General features: G+C 44.9%; 1 protein-coding gene across 1 annotated transcript in view; it reads right to left on the reverse strand.

Annotated features, from left to right (window-relative positions):
* Positions 1 to 21,882, reverse strand: part of TENM4 (teneurin transmembrane protein 4) — an 848,025-nt gene that overhangs the window by 327,734 nt on the left and 498,409 nt on the right. The gene's annotated exons all lie outside the window — the stretch shown is intronic.

A 21,882-nucleotide genomic window follows, 5' to 3' on the forward strand; every position in this document is an offset into this window, starting at 1 on the left:
AATACTGGAGTGGATAGCCATTCCTTTCTCCAGGGGATCTTCCCAACCCAGGGATCGAACCCAGGTCTCCCGCATTGCAGGTGGATTCTTTACCAGGTGAGCCACTAGGGAAGCCTAGACCCTTAATAGGTGCACAGTAACTCATGAGGTTTCTGTGATGTACAGAAACTATTGGAACTATGCCAATTTCCTCCTTCTCATTCATCAGCATCTTTTAATTTAAGTGGTCCCCAGGCAGCAGCATAAAACCACCTCCTGGGTGCAAGAACATTCTAGAAGTATTTTTTATGTCACTCTTTTCTAATGTCTATTTTGTAAATGTTTTATAATATATACAATACATTCTTGCTCAAAACACATGTAATAAAATGCACTGCTGTATCAATTCGGCATCCTCAGAAGCAGTGCCGGATTATATTAAAAGGAAGGGCTCTGGACCCTACATCTGAACTCTACTGTTCTACTTGCTAGTTCTGTTAACAGTGACCTTGGGCAACTTACTCCACCCTTTGTGACTCGATCTCCTCATCTATGTAATGGAGAGCAAAAAATAAAAAAGAATAGCTACTTCACAGAGTCACTCTGAGGATTAAAGGAGTTAAAACAAGTAATGTGTTGAGAATGGCAAGTTTGTTAGTTGCTTAGTCTTGTCCGACTCTTTGCAACCCCATGGACTGTAGCCCACCTGGCTCCCCTGTCCATGGGATTCTCCAGGCAAGAATACTGGAGTGAGAATGGCATGACAGCCAGTAAACACCTAATAAACTTTAGATGTCGGTATGCATAAACATGTATATATAAAGTGAGGGGGGGTACCTTTATCTTTTCTTTATAAGAGTAGTGTGTGACCAGAGAAGTATGGGGAGCACTGTTTCATTCCATAGACATTTCCTAAACACCCCCTGAGCAGGCTAGAAGGTGAGGGGGGTACAGACTATCAGAGGCACAGCCCCCAAGGAGCTGGTGGGAGGGTAGGGGGAATGTCCCACGCAGCTCTCAGCAAGGCAGGGGTGGGACCTGTCAGAGCAGAAGACAGCCCAGTGCAGGGGAGGATGCATGAGGGGGTGGGGAGCTCGCTTCTACTGGAGGGACAAAGGAGCCACAGAGTATTCCAGAGGGAAGAGATGAAGAGATAGGGGCTTGAGCATCCACAGCAGAGGGAGAAATATTCTGCCTCAGGCCCTTAGCCTTTACCTAGTCTCAAGCAACCTGCCCGGCATCGCTTGGACCCTTGAGTCTTGTGACTTCTCACTAAGTGTGCTGAGACTGGTTGACGTGCCCTCACTTCCACATACACACTGCTCCCTCTTCTGCCCAAGTCTGCAGATCCACACAACTTCAGGCACCACTGGCACAGAACTGATCTGAAGGGCACCCCCTGGAGCACAACTGCAAAATTTTGCCTCTGAGTTTCTGTATATGCTGTTCCTCCTCCTTCTTGAGTGTTTCCTTTCGTCTTCCCTTTTCTGCATCACTACCACACTTGTGAGTCTCACTAGCCCCCAGTCAGCCTCCGGGCTTAATCTCAAGATCGCCACCCCCAGGAAGGCTTCCCAGATGCTCCAAACCTGGGTTTGGCATGCCTCCTGGGGGTTCCCTGCTGCAACACTTCCCATTTGGTAGTGTGGACTTGGCTGTGGCCACCTGCTTGCCTGCCTGGCTTGTCCATTACCGTATTCTCCAGTGTACAGCACAGTGTCTGGTACTTAGAAAGTACTACAAATAGTTGCTAAATGAAGAAAGGATGGAAGAAAGGCAGGAGGGAAGAAGAGGACTTTGATTATGGCAGGAAAGGTCTATGTGAAGAGAGAAGTGGGAAATGAGGCTCTGAACAACAGGTTTAGGACTTGAACACAAGGAAAGGGAAACCAGACCTTAGGTGGGGAGTTACGTGAGTTTTTAAAGCAGGAACGTGACAAGACCGGGACCGTACTTTAGCAGGATTTGATCTTGAGACTTCAGGCATCTGCTTCGCCACCCAGATTTCCTTTCTAATTAGCTCACAGCTCAGCTAGGATGTTGAAAGTCTGCATGATCTGGGTTTGCCTTTTAGGTGGGGTCCACATGCATGTACGTGTAGGCAAATAAGGATGCCCGATGCCACGGGTGGGAGTAGGGAATTGGGGTTTGTGGTCACCTTGCCATGTATCCTGATCATCGACTGAAGGGAACCTCGTATTGCAGAATTTTCCACTGTGTCTCTGCTAAAAGGAGATGGGGTGACTGGAATGCCTCACCTCAACAACCGGGGCCCACAGAAGGGTAGGGGGCAGCCAGGCATGTTTCTGGAGAGAAGGTCTTTGAGCCTAGCTCGTGCTTATATTTGATAAAGGTGGAGAAAGGAAAAACCAAAGTAACAAAGTGAGAGAAGGCAGACACCCCTGTGGTCGAGGGATGGGGGTAGGAACAAGCATTCACAGAGCTTCTCCTCTGAGAGGAGGATCATTTTACAAGATCCTTTCCTCACAGTAACCATGGATTGGAAAATCCATAGTTGTTTTCAATGTCAAGAAATGGAGGCTTACAGAACTGAATGCATTTGTCTGTGATCACAGGACCTAGAGGAGAACCCACAACTGCAATGCTCTGTCCACTGAGGGGGTGTGAATTGCATTTATCAGCCCTGGTTTGGAGTCTGGAGGGGGAGATTCCTGTCCATCAACTGAAACACATCTCAAGTGGAAAGACTACAGGATTCCTATTGAACAAACCAGGGACCAAAGCCCAGGTTCATATTGGCTGTACGACCTTGGGTGAGTCACTTCTCTTAGTCTCTGTCTTCTCCTTTGAAAAATAAAGTCACAACATCCACAGCAAAGAGCTTTTGAGGGGAGGATGGTATCATGCTTGTAGGAAGTCTGGAAGTCCCAAAGTGAGGGCTCAACCAACATGGATTCCCTTTACCATCCCGCCAGTTGTAGGTCTTTGAGAGTAAGAACAGGCTGGTTTGGGGGAATAAACAATGACAGATCCGCAAGCCTGCCAATGACACCTTTATCAATATGCATCGCTTACTGATGCTGTATAAGAGGAGTGTTAGGCAGACAGCCGTGATATATGAAAGGAACATATGACAAGGGAGTCCTGAGCTCTACAGGAAGAGCAATTTCAGTCCCTCACACCTTTGTGTGTATTGATGGTAGCTTTCCTTAGCATTTGAAATGTAACCTATAACTAGGGCAAGCTGGTGCTCAAGAAAGAGCCTCCAGCATTCTGCATTCTAAGTTGTCTTTGAAATATGCCGTGAGACTAAAGTGTGAAGGGCTAGCTGATGGACGCATTTGTTACTCTGCCAAAGAAAAGACCATTAACAAAATGCACTTTTTTACACTTTTCTCAGCAGTCCTGAGAAATCCATCTAAATGCCCAAATGGAACCTTATTGATCTCCATTAAACCCCATCTAGGCTCCGGTGGGGAAAGTCACAGTGTGCTCACATAGTGGGGAAGTGCGAGTCCTACAGTGAAGCCAGAGCACAAGCTGTTGCTCTGGGGGTGGGGAGGGTGGAGTGCTGTCTTCCCTGGATTAGGCAGTTCCCTGGATCCGGGTAAGAGCCTCCTGATAACCTTTTAACTGGCAGCCCTGCCTTCTAGAAGCCTGTGTATAAAATGCTTAGCATAGTGTCCAGTAAACAGCAGCTACTCAATAAATGACACCCTGAAAAGACCAAAACAAAACCTTGAGACCTAAACAGGTAGCTCGTCTCAGTGGAACCCTGAGCTGATGGATTCATCCTTCCTGTGGAGCCTGGCTGTGTTTCAACTCCTCAGTCTCCCTCCTAGAAATACTCCACTTAAAACCAAATGCAGGTACTTCCCTGGTGGTCCAGTGGCTAAGACTCCATGCTCCCAATGCAGGGGGCCCAGTTTCCATCCCTGGTCAGGGAACTAGATTCCCGCACGCTTCAGCTAAAAAGATTCCACTGCAGTGAAGACTTGCTGCAGCCAAATAACTAAATAAAACAACAAAAACAAAACTCCAAACTGAATGCATTCATTCTCTCCTCATGAGCCAACCTCCTATCTATTTCCTCTTAACAAGGCAGCCAGTTGCTCCACTAAATAAGTAAAATCTTAGCCAGTTCTGAGCAGAGGATGGGGCATTAAGGAAAACTGGAATCTCCTTCTGATATGAAGCTCTGAGGTTGCTAGAGGACCAGGAACTCCACTGCAGTGACAGCATGTCCTGCTTCTGACAACAGCGAGTGTTGGTCACGTCTATGGATAAAACTGCTCAGCCTGCCCCACAGAGACCACAGCTGCTCATCTCTGTGGCCTGGCTCAGAGTCTCAGCTTAGAAAAGGTTTGCAGAACTGGTTACCATCGTTATTTGAAATGGGTTGAAATCCAGTGTTGCCAAGCATTTCTAAGTGCTACAAATCTGAAGCAAGAGCGCCAGAGGGACCTCTCGTTCTGGTTTGCCAGTGACAGCCTCAATGCACGTCTGTGACCCCATATCAGTTAATAATAGTGCCCTGCCTTTCCTCTAGAGATGTCCTGTTTTGGACAATTATGTGGCCACCCCATTTGAGGACAGTACTGATTCAGTTCCATATCAGATGCTACAGTTTGCTGCAACAGACTAGAGGTCAAGAGGTCTGGGTGCAGGTCAACAGTGTGCTGTGGGATCATGGGGGAGACCTCTGACCTCTCTGACTCTCACATTCCCCCTTGGGGAGTTAGGCCAGAATACCCTAAGGTTCTTCTCTGGTCCAACATTCTACAAGATAGGAGTAACAGTAATCCACTACCTCCATGGGTTATTTTGAGGGTTAAAGGAGACTAGATAAACTGGTGGATAAAAATAATTATGGTTATAATGGAACGTTAGGTCCTTTCAGTATAGTTAATGCTCATAAAACATTTATAGAATAAACACATTGCTATAAATGCATTCCTATACAAAAAATTGGCTGAAAAAATCTTTAGTTATCACTGATATCAGCTTTTAAAATATGCTTTTATAGCTTTAAAATTTTCAACAATGAGCACATAAAGTTATTTTTATACTTCTAAATATGATTTTTTTCAAACTTCAGGAGAAAGTGAAATAATAAATGTGAAAAATCTGGCATCAAGTAGATGTTAAAATAGATGTTGGCTTTAAATACAAACAAGATTTTATGCACTGATATTGGTAACATAATTTGATATAAATTGATTTTTAAAATGTGTAAACTTGTAACTGAGTAATTCCACTTCTAGGAATTTACTCAAGAACACAATTATGATTTTTGAAAAGATTTATTTATTAGGATAATCATCACAACATTGTAATTGACAAAAGTGAAAATTTTAAAAAAATATTAAAAAGGAAAAACATCCTTTAGGTTAAAAAGTGACTAATTATGTAAATTAAGGCACATCAGTAGAATGTTAACATGCAGACATTATAAGCCATGTTTGTAAAGAATGTTTAAGGACATGGGAAACAAAATATTAAAAAAGCATGAGGCAAAACTGTATAAAAATAATTGTGACATCTGTTTATGTATGTGTGTGAGTATGAATAACTAACAAAAATGTTAATGCTTGTTACCTTAGGGCAGTAGAATTACGAATAAATTTTTTTTTCTATATTTTTCTAATTCTTTCAAGGAACAAATGTGGTAATGTGATTTTTAAAGGGCTTTTTTGAAGAGAAGAAAACACACAGAAAGGCAGCAAATACAACAGCTTCTGCTTTGGGTTCCTCCTGGGATAAGCTTGGCAGAACCACAGTCTCCCGAGTCCAAACTGCCTTCTTTTCCAGCCCATTGAATCTGTGGGTCTTACTCCCCAAGCTGGGCAGCTCCCACTAAGTCAGCTCTCCTCTCCTCGACAGTGGCTATTTTCAGAAGCAGGTCTGGGGCCATCTGTCTCTATGACTTATGTTGGGAAAATGGTCTCTGGAAAACAGGACGCAGTAAATTTCTCAGGCTCAGCTCATTTGATCACCAGTTCTCCTCCTCACAGGCTTCTCAGGGTCATTTTTTAAAAAAGCATTCACCAGGAAAGGAACTCTGCGTTCACCTGTTCATCTGGGGAAGCTCAGTGTCTGGTGTACCTTCCACAACAACACTGAGAAGAGAGTAACTCGGGTCTCTCTGGTCTTCACATAGTTGACTTTTTTGATACAGATATATTAAATGCGGACTTTTTTTTTTTTGGTAATAACAGCTTTTTCTGTTGCTTAGTCGCTAAGTCACGTTTGACTCTTTATTGATCCCATGGACTGTAGCCTGTCAGGCTCCTCTGTCCATGAGATTTTCCAGGCAAGAATATGGGAGTGGGTTGCCATTTCACTCTCCAGGGGCTCTTCCTGACCCAGGGATCGAACTCATGTCTTCTACATTGGCAGAAGTCTCTCTCTTTCTTTTTTTTTTAACCACTGAGCTACCTGGGAAGCCCAGTAACAGCTTTATTAAGATATAAACATATGCCATGAAAGTCACCAGATAATCATGATGGTGTGATCACTCACCTAGAGCCAGACATCCTGGAGTGCAAAGTCAAGTGGGGCTTAGGAAAGCATCACTATGAACAAAGCTAGTGGAGGTGGTGGAATTCCAGTTGAGCTATTTTAAATCCTAAAAGATGTTGCTGTGAAAGTGCTGCATTCAATATGCCAGCAAATCTGGAAAACGCAGCAGTGGCCACAGGCCTAGAAAAGGTCAATTTTCATTCCAATCCCAAAGAAAGGCAATGCCAAAAAATGCTCAAACTACCACACAATTGCACTCATCTCACACGCTGGAAAAGTATTGCTCAAAATTCTCCAAGCCAGACTTCAACAGTATGTGAACCATGAACTTCCAGATGTTCAAGCTGGATTTAGAAAAGGCAGAGGAACCAGAGATCAAATTACCAACATCCGTTGGATCATTGAAAAAGCAAGAGAGTTCCAGAAAAACATCTACTTCTGCTTTATTGACTATGCCAAAGCCTTTGTCTGTGTGGGTCACAAATAAACTGTGGAAAATTCTGCAAGAGATGGGAATACCAGACCACCTGATCTGCCTCCTGAGAAATCTGTATGCAGGTCAGGAAGCAATAGTTAGAACTGGACATGGAACAACAGACCGGTTCCAAATGGGGAAAGGAGTACGTCAAGGTTGTATATTGTCACCCTGCTTATTTAACTTATATGCAGAGTACATCATGTGAAATGCCAGGCTGGATGAAGCACAATCTGGAATCAAGATTGCGAGGAGAAATATCAGTAACCTCAGATATGCAGATGACATCACCCTTATGGCAGAAAGCGAAGAACTAAAGAGCCTCTTAATGAAAGTGAAAGAGGAGAGTGAAAAGTTGACTTAAAACTCAACATTCAAAAAACTAAGATCATGGCATCTTAGTTTGGTCCCATCACTTCATGGCAAATAGATGGGGAAACAATGGAAATAGTGAAAGACTTTATTTTGGGGGGCTCTAAAATCACTGCAGATGGTGACTGCAGTCATGAAATTAAAAGACGCTTGCTCCTTGGAAGAAAAGCTATGACCAACCTAGACAGCATATTATAAAGCAGAGACATTATTTTGCCAACAAAGGTCCGTCCAGTCAAAGCTATGATTTTTCCAGTAGTCATGTATAGATGTGAGAGCTGGACTATAAAGAAAGCGGAGTGCTGAAGAATTGATGCTTTTGAACTGTGGTATTGGAGAAGACTCTTGAGAGTCCCTTGGACAGCAAGGAGATCCAACCAGTCCATCCTAAAGGAAATCAGTACTGAATATTCATTGGAAGGACTGATGTTGGAGCTGAAACTCTGATACTTTGGCCACCTGATGCGAAGAGCTGACTCATTTGAAAAAACCATGATGGTGGGAAAGATTGAAGATGGGAGAAGGAGCTGACAACGGACAAAATAGTTGGATGGCATCACTGAATCCAGAACATGAGTTTGAGTAGCCTCCAGAATTTCGTGATGGACAGGGAAGCCTGGCGTGCTGCAGTCCATGGGGTCACAAAGAGTTGGACACAACTGAGGGACTGAACTGAACTGATGCAAGTCACCCACATAAAGTTTATTCTTCAATGGCTTTTAGTATACTCACAGAGTAGTGTGACCATCACCACAATAAACTTCAGAATATTTTCATCACCCCAAAAGGAAACCACATAATCATTTAACAATCACTCCCCATTTCCTTCCAACACTCTGTAGCCCTGGACAGTCACTAATCTACTTCTCTATAGATAATCTACATCTCTACAGATTTGCCTATTCTGGACATTTCATGTAAATGGAATCATATAATATGTGCTCTTTTGTGATTATCTTCTTCTACCGAATATGTTTCCAAGGTTAACCCATATTGTAACACAGATCAAGATTCCATTTCATTTTATTGCTGAATGACATTGCAAAGTACAGAAGCAGCATATTTTATTTATCCATTCATCTGTTGGAAATGTGGGCTGTTTCTACTTTCTGGCTCTTCCAAATAATGCTGCTATATACAAGTTTTTGTGTTGATGTGTTTCCATTTCTCTTGGGTAGACACTTGGGAGTGGAATTGCTGGATTGGAGGGTAACTGTGTTCAACCTTTTGAGGAACTGCTGGGTTGTTTTCCAAAGTAGTTGTACCATTTTCTATTCCCATCAGCGGTGTTAGAGTGTTCCAACTTCTCCATATCTTTGCCAGCACTTGTTATTGTCTGACTTTTGATGACAGCCATTCTAGTAGGTGGGAAGTGGTATCTCATTGTGGTTTTTGAGTTGCGTCTCCCAGTGGCTAATGATGTTGAGCTTCTTCTCATGTGCTTATTGGCCATTTGAATATCTTCTTTGAAGAAATATCTATTCAGATCATTCGCCCACTTGAAAACTGAGTTACTTTTCTTTTCTGTTATTGAGAGGCAGGCACTGATTCTTTCATCAAACTCTTATTTTGTGCCTACCCTGTGTCAGGCACTGTTGCAAGCATTGCTGATGGGCAAGGAAGACAAAGTCTTGCCCTCAGAAGCCTACCTTCTAGTGGAGAAGAAAATCAATAAACAAGTAGTCGAACCTGGATTGGCGATCTATTTCACATATGATAATATTGTAAAGTAAGTAGCCTCCAATTAAAATAAATAAATAAATAAAAATCAAACAAACAAACAAACAAGTAAGCAAATTACTATGCAGAACAAGATCAGGAGATGATAAATGCTATAAAGAAAAGTTTACTACAATAAGAGGTTAGGAGTGATGGCATGAGTGTGTTGTTTTAAGTAAGGTGGTCAGGGGAGGCCTCTCTGAGGAGGTGACATTTGAGCAGAGACCTGAAGTAAGTAAAGGAAGAGTTTTCCAGGCAGAGTGCTTGTGCCCAGTAACTGAAAAGTCCAAGCCCCAGAAGCAAGTTCGTCTGAGAGACAGCAAGGAAGCTAGTTCAGCTGGAGGAATGTAAGGAGGAGAGAGCTGAGAAATGAACCTTGAGACGTGGCCAGGGGCCAGGTTACAGATGTGCATATTGTAGACCAAAGGCCACTATGCATACGTGTTCTTATTAGTGAGTTCCTTGAGGGCAGGGACTGGTTTTATTTACCTCCCTGTGTTCACAGCCACACAATGATCTCATATACAGTGGGTACCCAGTACATATTGGAATCTATTTTAACTTACTGAGCTACTAATAAAAACAATGTCTACACATGAACAGTATTTATCTACAGTTTACAGAAAAATTTCACATCCATGATCTTATTTGATTCTTACTATATCCAAATGTGGATGTGAGAGTTGGACCGTAAAGAAAGCTGAGTGCCAAAGAATTGATGTTTTTGAACTGTGGTGTTGGAGAAGACTCCTGAGAGCCCCTTGGACAGCAAGGAGATCCAACTAGTCAATCCTAAAGGAAATCAGTCCTGAATATTCATTGGAAGGTCTGATGCTGAAGCTGAAGCTCCAATACTTTGGCCACCTGATGAGAAGAGCTGACTCATTGGAAAAGATTCTGGTGCTGGGAAAGATTAAGGGCAGGAGGAAAAGGGGACGATGGAAGATGAGATGATTGGATGGCATCACCGACTCAATGGACATGAATTTGAGCAAACTCCAGGAGACAGTGAAGGACAGGAAAGCCTAGCATGCTGCAGTCCACGGGAGTGTAAAGTGTCAGACATGACTTAGCAACTGAACAACAACCCAGGCCTCTGGAGGCTCGAATCAGCCTGGCAGAGAAGCCCCCTTCTGTGGCATGTGGGGGAGAGGGAAGGCACCAGGCAGGCTGGATTATCTCTGTCTGTCAAAATCTGCAGGCAAACATGACCAAGGAGCCACTGAAATTTATGGCAGGCCTGAACAACCTGCGGTCACAGAACACTCTGCTCAACAGGAAATCTTCAGTTTGCATTTTTGCAGTGAGATTTGATTAAGAAAGTGCTTCCCAACAGCTGTTCCCAAAGTCACTGGGTTTTAAATATATATATACACACACATACACACATCTACATACACACCATACATACAGACGTAATATATAGCACCCTTTGCCCAATTCAATTTACCCAGCTGCAAAATTCCAGGCCCCCTGAGACACAGGAAGAGCACAACCTGATTGCCAAGCCCCACCTCTAGTCAGACACTACAGGGCGGGGGCGGGTATTAGGTAAAGAGGAAAGAGGCAGGGGACAGGGAGCTGGGGATGGAAGAGGGCCAGGTGCTGGAAGGAGGGGCAGGCACTGATAATAACTGAGCACCGACTGTGTGTGCAGCAGTGTGGAAGCTTCATATACATCATCTCACTGAAACCCCATACCCCCACGAAGGCAGTAGGCTCTCTCCAGCCGACAGATGCAGAATTTGAGGCTTAAAAGAGAGCCTGTCAGAGGTCACTCAGCTGTTGGGTGCAAGGCTGGGTTCTGGACCTTGTTCTGTCAGGCTTTCCAGCCCATACCTGTGCCACGAAAATCATCTGAGTGAGAGTGATAAACAAGAACTCTTGCTTTTAAATTCAAGTCTGCTCCCCTGATCTCGCACCAGCCATGGGAACAGGACAACCTGTTTAAAGAAGTTAAACAATATGCTCAAAACCCCAGAGCTGGGGAGAGTGGATCTGGCCTTCCAGCCCAGGCCACCTGAGCCCACGGCCAGAGTTCTTCCTAGAAAATCACTCTTTCAGGGACTTCCCTGGTGGTCCAGTGGCTAAGATTCTGCACGCCCAACTCAGGGGGCCTGGGGTTCGATCCCTGATCAGGGAACTAGGTCCCACATGCTGTAAGCAAGACCCAGGGCAGCCAAATAAATTTAAGAAAAAAAATCACTCTTTCAGAGAGTCTTAAAGGGGGCAGGGAGGTGGGTCAAGGATCAGTGTAATCAATGAACTGGGCAAAGATTAACTAGGAAAAAACAAAGCTCCATAGAAATAAAGCCAGAATTGCACAGTTTGTGTAGCTTTCTGAGTATTCATTATATTTCAACAAAAGGTTTTTAAAAAATACCAGAAAGCCCTGCAATGTGAACGTATGGACACAGTGAGGAATTTTCCTTAAATAGTTTCCCGCATAAATGCCCTGATTCTAAACAGCTTTTCTCAAGCCTGTTCACTGTGCCAAAGCCTCCTTCCCATTAGGTTTCCAGAGAGCTTGTTGAAACATTTTTTTGAGGGAAAGCACAAATGTAGCTGAGGGCCAAGCTTTCCAGAAACCCCTCTAGCCCCACTCCGGGGAATCACGAAAAACCCGGGAAAGCTTCTGGGGGAGACAATGCACAAGAAGAAAGATGGTTGCCGGAAGCTGCCCCCAGGCACCGGGTCTCCCTCAGACTGAACATCCCCAGAGGGAGGCTCTCAGAGCCAGGGGCCCTTTAGGAGGTTTCAGGCAAAAACTGGAAGAAAAACAGGGCTGTTCTTAATCCCAAACTCTACTTTGTACAGAAAGGAGCCTTGACATCAGAAGGGAAGGGGAAAGAATGAACCGAATGTTGTCTGTGTGAGCACTTTACACGCTTTTCCGATGTAACCTTCATAGAAGCATCACTCCATCCCTCCCCAAATCACGGAAGGCCTTCATCCCACATCAGGCTCTCTGCTAGGAGCTGGAGACACCCTGAGAAACAGAATCGTGTGAAATGCTTGCCTGTATTAATTTAGTTTCCAAGGCTGCTGGAACCGAGTACCACAAACTGAGTAACTTGAAACAAAAGCGATGTACGGCCTCATAGTTCGAGAGGCTACAAGTCCCAAATCCAGGTGTTGGCAGAGCCACGCTCCCCTGAAGCCTGAAGGAGAACCATTCTCTGCCTCGTGCTAGCTTCTGGTGGTTGCTGGCAACCTCTGGTGGTCTTGGCTTGCAGCTGGATCACGCCAACCTCTGCCTTTGATGTCGCACGACCTTCCCCCTCCTCCTGTCTCTGTCAAGGCCGTCTTCTTAGAAGGAAGGTCATATTGGGTTAGGAGCCCACCCTCCTCCAGGTTGACCTCATCTTGACTAATTATCTATTTTCATACAGGGTCACATTCTGGGGTACTGGGGGCTAGGATTTGAACTTGTCTTTTTTTTGGGGGGTGGGTGGGTTGAGGTGCAATTCAGCCCATAACACTGTCCTTTTGGAGCTTATACTATAGAAGCTCGCCTTCTGGAGATGAACGTGGGAGGCACAGAGAGGCCGAGAGACCTACTCAGGATCTACAGGTAGTAAATCACAAATCTAGACCTGATTTCAGAGCCCATATTCCGGCTAGCATACCACCTTGTCTTGCCAGCATGTGGTTTCCTCGGTTGGTGGTCATTTATATCAATTGCATATATCATCCCACCCAGTCCTTATGGCAACTCTATGGGTAGGTACTATTGTTCCCGCTTCACTGACAAACAAAATGAACTCCAGAAAGATTGGAGTCACTCCATTCTCAGCAGGAGCAGGACTGAAACCAAGGGGGTAGACTCTACACCCAGGCTTCGGCTGCGGCCTTGGGGCAGGGAACTGGACACCAGAACGGAGCCAGAAATCAACTCAACTAGCTAGTGGCAAGTCCTATCTCCAAAACTGCCCAGGGGAGGATGGTCACCCTGATGGAGGGCCCTGGATTGGGAAAAAACAAAGATGTTGGCTCATTTTGTTTCTTTGAACCAAAAAGGCTCATCTCGAGAGGGAAGACTTTGTATTTTGAAAGCTAAAGACCCAGCATCTCGAGCTCATGAGTTCAGATCTCACGCTACTCCCTTGGGGAACTGAGTCTGAGCGCTGCTGGCAAATGGGATTTCTTGCTTCTTGGAGGGGAGGGTGCTGGGTGACACTTGAGTATGAATCTTCTCAGGGGTTTCTTGGGCAGAGCCAGAGAAGCAGCATCCCCATGGCTTCATGCAGGCACACGTGGACTGCATTTGCCTCGGATGTCATAGGGTTTGGGAAACGAGAGGAGAGGTGCCTGCGGGGTGGGAAAGACACTGGGGATGTTCCTAAATGCCAAATCCAGTGCTGTGGTGAGGCTGGGGGATGGATTCTGTGTGATCTGTCACAGGTCCCTGGGGCTATCAGAGGAGGCGAGTGCCACCTTCTTGGGGGAGGAGGCCAAGTATCCTTGTGAAGTGTCCTGCCAACTAGTCCTGCCCACTCAGTGCTCAGCAAGCCCACAGGGGATCCAACCAGCATCCCCATGGAGCTGGGGAAGAGAATCAGAATGGGTTCTACCCACCTTTGAGAGGTTTCCACTGTGGTGGCTGAGCAAACCCTGAATGGGCAATTACCCCACAGTGCTAGGAGCTTGGGGACACAAAGCACAGGCCCTTAATTATTGGAGCCTCGGGGGACAGTGGCACTTTGCTGCAGGAAGTGATGTTTAAGCAGGAGCTTACAGGTGAACCAGGAGTTGGCCAGACGAAGGCGGTGCTGTCGGGTGTGTTTGTGTACGGTGTGCATATGCGGCTGGCTTCAGTGTCCCCAGGCAGAGAGAAATGCATGTGCAGAGGCCTAAAATTAAGTAATGATGAGTATTAACTTTCAGTATGTCTCGGCTTCCTGGGTGGCTTAGTGGTAAAGAACCTGCCTTCCAGTGCAGGAGATGCGGGTTCAATCCCTGGGTTGGGAAGATGCCCTGGAGAAGGGAATGGCAACCCACTCTAGTATTCTTGCCTAGGAAATCCTAAGGACAGAGGAGCCTGTCAGGCTACAGTCCATGGGGTTGCAAAGAACTGGACACCACTGAGTGTGCGCGCACACACACACACACGTCTGGAGTAGAGGTGGGGAGGTGGCAGAGAGAGTAATAAGAGAAAGAGAGTGAGTGAGTGAGTGAGTGAGTGAGAGCGATAGAGAGGGTTCAGATGCTATAAAAGCTTCTGGCAGAATCCAGGGCCAGGCCCTATACCCTGGGCTCTTGATCCATCAGTGGTTAGCAAACTGGGCCACGTCCAACTTCTCTATCTCTAGCTGAAAATTCCCAGGGTTACACAGGTCACTTTCTAAGTTCTCATAGGGCCCCAACGAGCCTCTTGATGAAGGTGAAAGAGGAGTGTGAAAAAGCAGGCTTAAAACTCAATATTCAAAAAACTAAGATCATGGCATCCGGTCCCATCACTTCACGGCAAATAGATGGGGCAACAATGGAAACAGTGACAGATTTTATTTTCTTGGGCTCCAAAATCACTGCAGATGGTGACTGCAGCCATGAAATTAAAAGACGCTTGCTCCTTGGAAGAAAAACTATGACAAATCTAGACAGCATATTAAAAAGCAGAGACATGACTTTGCAGAGAAAGCTCCGTACAGTCAAAACTATGGCTTTTCCAGTAGTCATGAATTGATATGAGAGCCGGACCATAAAGAAGGCTGACCTACCAAAGAATTGATGCTTTTGAACTGTGGTGTTGGAGAAGACTCTTGAGAGTCCCTTGGACTGCAAGGAGATCCAACCAGTCCATCCTAAAGGAGATCAGTCCTGGGTGTTCATTGGAAGGACTGATGCTGAAGCTGAAGCTCCAATTCTTTGGCCACCTGATGTGAAGAACCAACTCATTAGAAAAGACCTTGATGCTGGGAAAGATTGAAGGCAGGAGGAGAAGGGGATGACAGAGGATGAGATGGTTGGATGGCATCACCGACTCAATGGACATGAGTCTGAGCAAGCTCTGGGAGATGGTGAAGGACAGGGAAGCCTGGCGTGCTGCAGTCCATGGGGTCGAAAAGAGTCAGACATGACTAAGCGACTGAATAACAGCAATACAATCTAGCCAAGCTTACTTATGCCGTTCCACTTAATCCTCATATCTACTCTCCGAGTTTCTCTTTATTACTCCCATTTAGCAGAGGGGAGCAGAGAAGTTCAAAGAAGGTTAAGTGACTACACTCTGTAAGTCTATGATTTTCTGAAAGAAACTGCCTTCAGGCTTTCTGCCTTGAAAAATGTAGTCTTTTGCTCTCGGAGGAATTTTATGTAGGAGAGAGAAGGAAGACTTGCTAATAACAACAACAAGGATAACAACAGCTACCATTGATTGGGAATCTTCTCTTTGCCAAATATTGTATCAAGATGTGTATAGACATGCATCCATTTTAATCCTCACAGGAAAATCTTGCCCTCAACAGAGATGGGGAAATTTCGACTTACAGGGATCAATACAGTCGGCCAAGGTCACAGGGCTGAATAGGAATGGGAGAGTCAGGAGGTGGCCCCAGGTGGCTGACTTCAACCGCAGTCTGAGCTCCTCATCACCTCTCTGTGAAACTTAAAAGGAAGTACAGTCTTCTAGCCCATCCTGTGGGTTTATACATGAGGGAACTGGGGCCTGGAGAGGTGAACAGAATGAACCCAAGGTCCGTACTAAGGCAGCAACAGAGGCGGTTTTGTGCCACTGACATCAGTGATAGTAACAGCCTAACACACAGATCAGGAAATGGACTTGAGCCAACTGCCAGAGTTCGAGTCCTGGTTCCACCACTTGTGAGCAGTAGAAGCCTGAGCGTATTAAGCTCCCCAAGTCTGTTTCTTTCTCTGTAGAACAGGGATGATGATATACCTTCCTCACAAGGCTTTTTTGGGAATTAAAGAGTTGGGTCATCAAAGCACCTGGCACAGTGTAAGCTCTCATCAGCATCTGTTGATGGGAATCAGTTGTCACTGATTCACCGCCTGCTCTGTTTTTGATGCACTTGACCTATAATTCTCACAGCACTGTAGAGAGGGGTTACCATCCCTGTGGTTCAGATGGGGGAACAAGTCTAGAGAAAGTAACTAACATGCCTGACATGACACGGTGTGGAAGCCGTAGAAGCTGGGTTAGAAGTTACACCTGTCTGATGCTCAAGTCCATGTCATTTCCCGTAACAACCCCACCCCCCCACACCAGGCATCCAGCCTTGCAGATAGCATTGAGATCCATCACCTCATCACTGTGAAGTGTCAGCCTATTTTCACGTGCTGATAAGTCTTACATCTCCATCAGAGTTGCGTACATGTGTGTGTGTGAGATTTCGATGAACAAGAAAGAATGGTTCAATGAACACAACCGCAAGCAGTATGGATGGCTGCATTCAAGTACCATCTATTATCCTATGGTACTTGATATTGGTATGGTACTTGATATGGTACTTGATATACATCATTATCCTATGATGCAATTAAAATTATTCTACAAGGATAATAACAATCTATCCTGTGCACCAAGTCTTCTAGGGTTCAGAAGACCCTTTCACACCCATTGTCTCACTACATCCCCTAACAGCCTTGGAGAAGGGGAGTAGAGTTAACTGCATCATTTTCCATTTCTAGCAGCCACTCTTGGTTGTTTACCAACATCAGAGGCCCTTACTAACAGAATCCTGACTTTGTTTAGCTATCCATGCCTTTGTGACGTGTCAGGTCATAGATCCCGACATTGTAAATCACAATAGTCCTGTTCCTCGTTGGGGAACGTGAACCACCATCCAATCAGGTATGAGGAGAGATCTCGGGGTTCCCCAGATGCTGTGCCATGTGCTGCAAGCATTGACTTCCTTTCGCTGCTAGTCCAGTCTGGGCAGGAGTCATCAAGCTTCAAGGAGATAAGCTGGATGCTTCTCCTCGAGCCCTCCACACACCCCCACTGGACCTGCTGCCTTGGGGTGCTTTCACATTCCCTCGGGACCTGCCTCTCCTGGCTGCCAGTTTCCCTCCCAGCTGCAATGTCCAACAATCCAGCCAGGCCCGGCTAATGCACTTCCCTCAGAGGGGCTTATCCAAAGGCCAATAGATGGCTCTCCATGTCAGAAATTATTTCCTGATGCCCAGCTGAGGCATCCCAGGCCCTGCATTACCTGCTGGTGTTGAGTCTCTGCTTCTCCTACTCTTTGGAATCTCTGCTAATGCCACATATCATTGGCTCAACTGTCATCCTCTGTGCTTCTGCTTTGCTCCTTTACCTTTGCTATCTGCTCAACAACACGTTACGCATGCCGACTATGTGCCAGGCCCTGCCCCAGGCCCTGGGGATGCAGAGGGATGGCACAGCTCTGCCCCTCGGGAGTTCACAGTCTAACCGGGGATACTGATGAGCGACATGTATGTGCCGGATACCTGGGGCCTCCGGAAGGCAAGGAGAGGCCTTGTTTGAAGGCCGGCAGAGGGGAGGCATTCCACTCACAGAGTGTTTATCGGGCCAAGAGATGTATCAGAATAAAAGGCAAGCCCTGCTCAGCCTCTGGAGTTGGCCTGTCTCTGTACTGGGGAGTGTCTGATCATTGTGGGGGTGATGGGTTGAGGGGAGTGGGGGTAGGGTAGAATGAGGCGGGTGAGGGGAGTGGGGTGGGGGGATCAGGCAGTGGGTGGTAGGAGTTGGGTAGTCGGTGGGTGGCAGGTTAGGACATGGAGTCAGAAGCCCTGGCTTTGAGCCCCAGCCTGTGACTTTCTTGGATGTTGAGCAAATTGCCAGCCTAAGCAGAACCTGGTTTTCTCATTTATGCACTAGGAGACCTCAGGGAATGTTCCAGAAGAAGCGGCTGGTAATCCAACTATCAGGGACATGGGGAGGGGATCCCAGCCATGGGGAGAAGAAGGGGAGGTGGGCCAGGACCAGTCTCCAGGCCCTCCCACCTCTGGATTCTTTGCGCTGCTCTGAGCCTCAGATTTCTCATCTGGAAGACAAGGGGGTGGGGCTTCAGGATCAGACAGATTTAAGTTCAGCCCCATCTGTGCCTCTTGCTTTGTGATCTCTAATAAGTTACTTTGTATCTCTGAGCCTTAGTGTCCTCAAGTGCAAAATGGGGATTTGCAACATCTGCCTTGTTATATTGGTATAAGGCTTAGAATACTACAAACAAAGCCTGGCTTGGTATTTGGCACAGGGTAAATATCAAGTAAATGTTAATTCCTCCTCCTTGGAGGCAAGAGATGCCCTTGAGTACTTAAAAAGGAAAATTTTGGTGACACAGTTTCTCACCTGACCTGTTAGTGGGATGAAGGGTGTAGTCTGCATCTGTCTCTTAGGATCAGGGTCTCCTGGCTCGACTGGACCTTGACTATCAACAACTGCCCATCCCCTTCCTGTATCGGCCTTCCCATATCCAATGCCTGAATCTCTTTCAAGACAAGGTTACTGCCGACACATTTCCTGGCACAAGAACTCACTGCTCACTCCAGAGGCAGCTGTTCCCCTCTGATTCAGCTCTGCCATAAAAGCCTTCCTTCCAATGACACAGAAGAGTGCTGCTGCTGCTTTTGCGGCTAGTATTACTAATCATTACTAACACAGACATAATTCAGAGACATGCAGTTCCAGATCAAGGCAACAAAGTAAATATCACAATAAAGCAAGTCACAGGAATGGTTTTTGGTTTCCCAGTACATATAAAATTTATGTTTACACTCTACTATAGTCTTATTATGTGTGAAATAGCATTTATCTAGAAACTTGTACCTTCCTTAATTAAAAAATACATTATTGCTAAAAAATGCTAACCATCACTTCAGGCTTCAGTTGTCCTCTTTTTGTAACAGTAACATCAAAGATCATTGATCACCGATCACTGTAACAAGTATCACAATAATGAAAAAGTTTGAAGTATCGGGAGAATTACCAAAATGGGACACAAACAGTGAGTGAGCGCTGTTGGAAAAATGGCACCAAAAGCCGTGATCGATGTAGGGTGGCCACAAACCTTCAATTTGTAAAAAAGAAATGCAACATCTGATGAAGCCCAATTTAAAAAAAAAAAAGTGGAACAAAAACAGGTACACCTGTAATGGCAGAGTGATTAAGAACATAGACTCTGGAGCTACTAAACAGTTAAAATTCTAAATAAAAAAACTTTAATTTTAATTAGTTAAAATTAAATTAAAAACTCCAGCTCCTCAGTCACAGTAGCCCCACTGGATATCTGCCTTGTTATATTGGTATAAGGCTTAGAATATTGTAAATGAAGCCTGGCACAGTATTTGGAACAGAGTAAATATCAAGGGCCAGTCAGTCAGAGATGGGATCCTGGTTCTGCTACTGATGAGATCTCTGATCTTACTTAAGGTCCTTAGTTTCTACATGCCTCAGTTTTCTCATCTGTAAAATGAGATAAAAATGGAATAAAAATAGTGCCTGCTTCACAGGGTTTTTGTGAGAATTAAATGAATGAAAACAGGGAAACTGCTTAGAAAAATGCTGGCTTTACAGGTGTTTGCTTATAAATAAAGTGTCACTGGTTTGATATCAACTCTATGTCAAGTCCCATACTACACATTTGATGTACACGTCCCACATACATTTTTTTCCACACTCAAATGAGTATTTTTACATGCCCAAAGATAAATTGCTGGATCAAAGAAAAAGAATAATTACCATTTCACAAAGATAGGCTGAATCATCTTCCAAAAGAAAATGTAGATTTTATACTCTTACCTACAACATATGTTTCCCACAATTGGAGCAACCCTGGATAATCTTAATATTTTTAATCCTTGCTTATCTGACAGATGTAAGATATTTAAAGCCATTTTAATGTCCATGATTTCAAAGGGAACCCTCTGACACTGTTGGTGGGAATATAAATGGGTACAGCCACTGTGGAGAAGGGAATGGAGTTTCCTTAAAAAACGAAAAATAGAGCTACCGTCAGTTCAGTTCAATTCAGTTCAGTTGCTCAGTCGCATCCGACCCTTTGTGACCCCGTGGATTGCAGCACACTGGGCCTCCCTGTCCATCGCCAACTCATATCCATTGAGTCGGTGATGCTATCCAACCATCTCATCCTCTGTCGTCCCCTTCTCCTCCCACCTTCAATCTTTCCCAGCATCAGGGTCTTTTTCAATGAGTCAGTTCTTCGTATCAGGTGGCCAAAATGTTGGAGTTTCAGCATCAGTCCTTCCAATGAACATTCAGGACTGATTTCCTTTAGGATGGACTGGTTGGATCTCCTTTCTGTCCAAGGGATTCTCAAGAGTCTTCTCCAAAACCACAGTTCAAAAGCATCAATTCTTCAGTGCTCAGCTTTCTTTATAGTCCAACTCTCATATCCATAAATGATTGCTGGAAAAACCATAGCTTTGACTAGGCAGACTGTTGTTGGCAAAGTAATATTTCTGCTTTTTAATATGCTGCCTAGGTTGGTCATAACTTTTCTTCTAATGAGTAACCATCTTTTAATTTCATGGCTGCAGTCACCATCTGCAGTGATTTTGGAGCCCCCCCCAATAAAGTCTGTCACTGTTTCCATTGTTTCCCCATCTATTTGCCATGAAGTGATGAGACCAGATGCCACGATCTTAGTTTTCTGAATGCTGAATTTTAAGCCAACTTTTTCACCCTCCTCTTTCACTTTCATCAAGAGGCTCTTTAGTTCTTCTTCACTTTCTGCCATAAGGGTGGTATCATCTGCATATCTGAGGTTATTGATATTTCTCTTGTCAATTTTGATTCCACCTTGTGCTTCATCTAGCCCAGAGTTTCTCATGATATACTCTGCATATAACTTAAATAAGCAGGGTGACAATATACAGCCTTGATGTACACCTTTTCCTATTTGGAACCAGTCTGCTGTTACATGTCCAGTTCTAACTGTTGCTTCCTGACTTGCACACAGATTTCTCAGAGGACAGGTCAGATGGTCTGGTATTCCCATCTCTTGAAGAATTTTCCACAGTTTGTTGTGATCCACATAATCAAAGGCTTTGGCATAGTCAATAAAGCAGAATTAGATGTTTTTCTGGAACTCTCTTGCTTTTTCAGTGATCCAATGGATATTGGCAATTTGGTCTCTGGTTCCTCTGCCTTTTCCAAAGCCAGTTTGAACATCTGGAAGTTCACGCTTCATGTTGCTGAAGCCTGGCTTGGAGAATTTTGAGCATTACTTTACTAGCATGTGAGATGGGTGCAATTGTGCAGTAGTTTGAGCGTTCTTTGCATTGCCTTTCTTTGGGATTGGAATGAAAACTGACTTCTTCCAGTCCGGTAGCCACTGCTGAGTTTTCCAGACTTGCTGGCATATCGAGTGCAGCACTTTCATAACATCATCTTTCAGGATTTGAAATAGCTCAACTGGAATTCCATCACCTCCACTAGCTTTGTTCGTAGTGACGCTTCCTAAGGCCCACTTGCTTCGCATTCCAGGATGTCTGGCTCTAGATGAGTGATCACATCATCATTATATGGATCATGAAGATCTTTTCTGTACAGTTCTGTGTATTCTTGCCACCTCTCCTTAATATCTTCTGCTTCTGTTAGGTCCATACCATTTCTGTCCTTTATTGAGCCCATCTTTGCATGAAATGTTCCCTTGGTATCTCTAAGTTTCTTGAAGAGACCTCTAGTCTTTCCCATTCTATTGTTGTCCTCTATTTCTTTGCATTGATCGCTGAGGAAGGCTTTCTTATCTCTCCTTGCTATTCTTTAGAACTCTGCATTCGAATGGGTATCTCTTTCCTTTTCTCCTTTGCTTTTCACTTCTCTTCTTTTCATAGCTATTTGTAAGGCCTCTTCAGACAGCCATTTTGCTTTTTTGCATTTCTTTTTC

The sequence above is a fragment of the Giraffa tippelskirchi genome, chromosome 10 (assembly GCF_054371585.1).
Source record: "Giraffa tippelskirchi isolate mGirTip1 chromosome 10, T2T-mGirTip1v1.2.pri, whole genome shotgun sequence".
In the NCBI taxonomy this organism is placed as follows: Eukaryota; Metazoa; Chordata; class Mammalia; order Artiodactyla; family Giraffidae; genus Giraffa; species Giraffa tippelskirchi.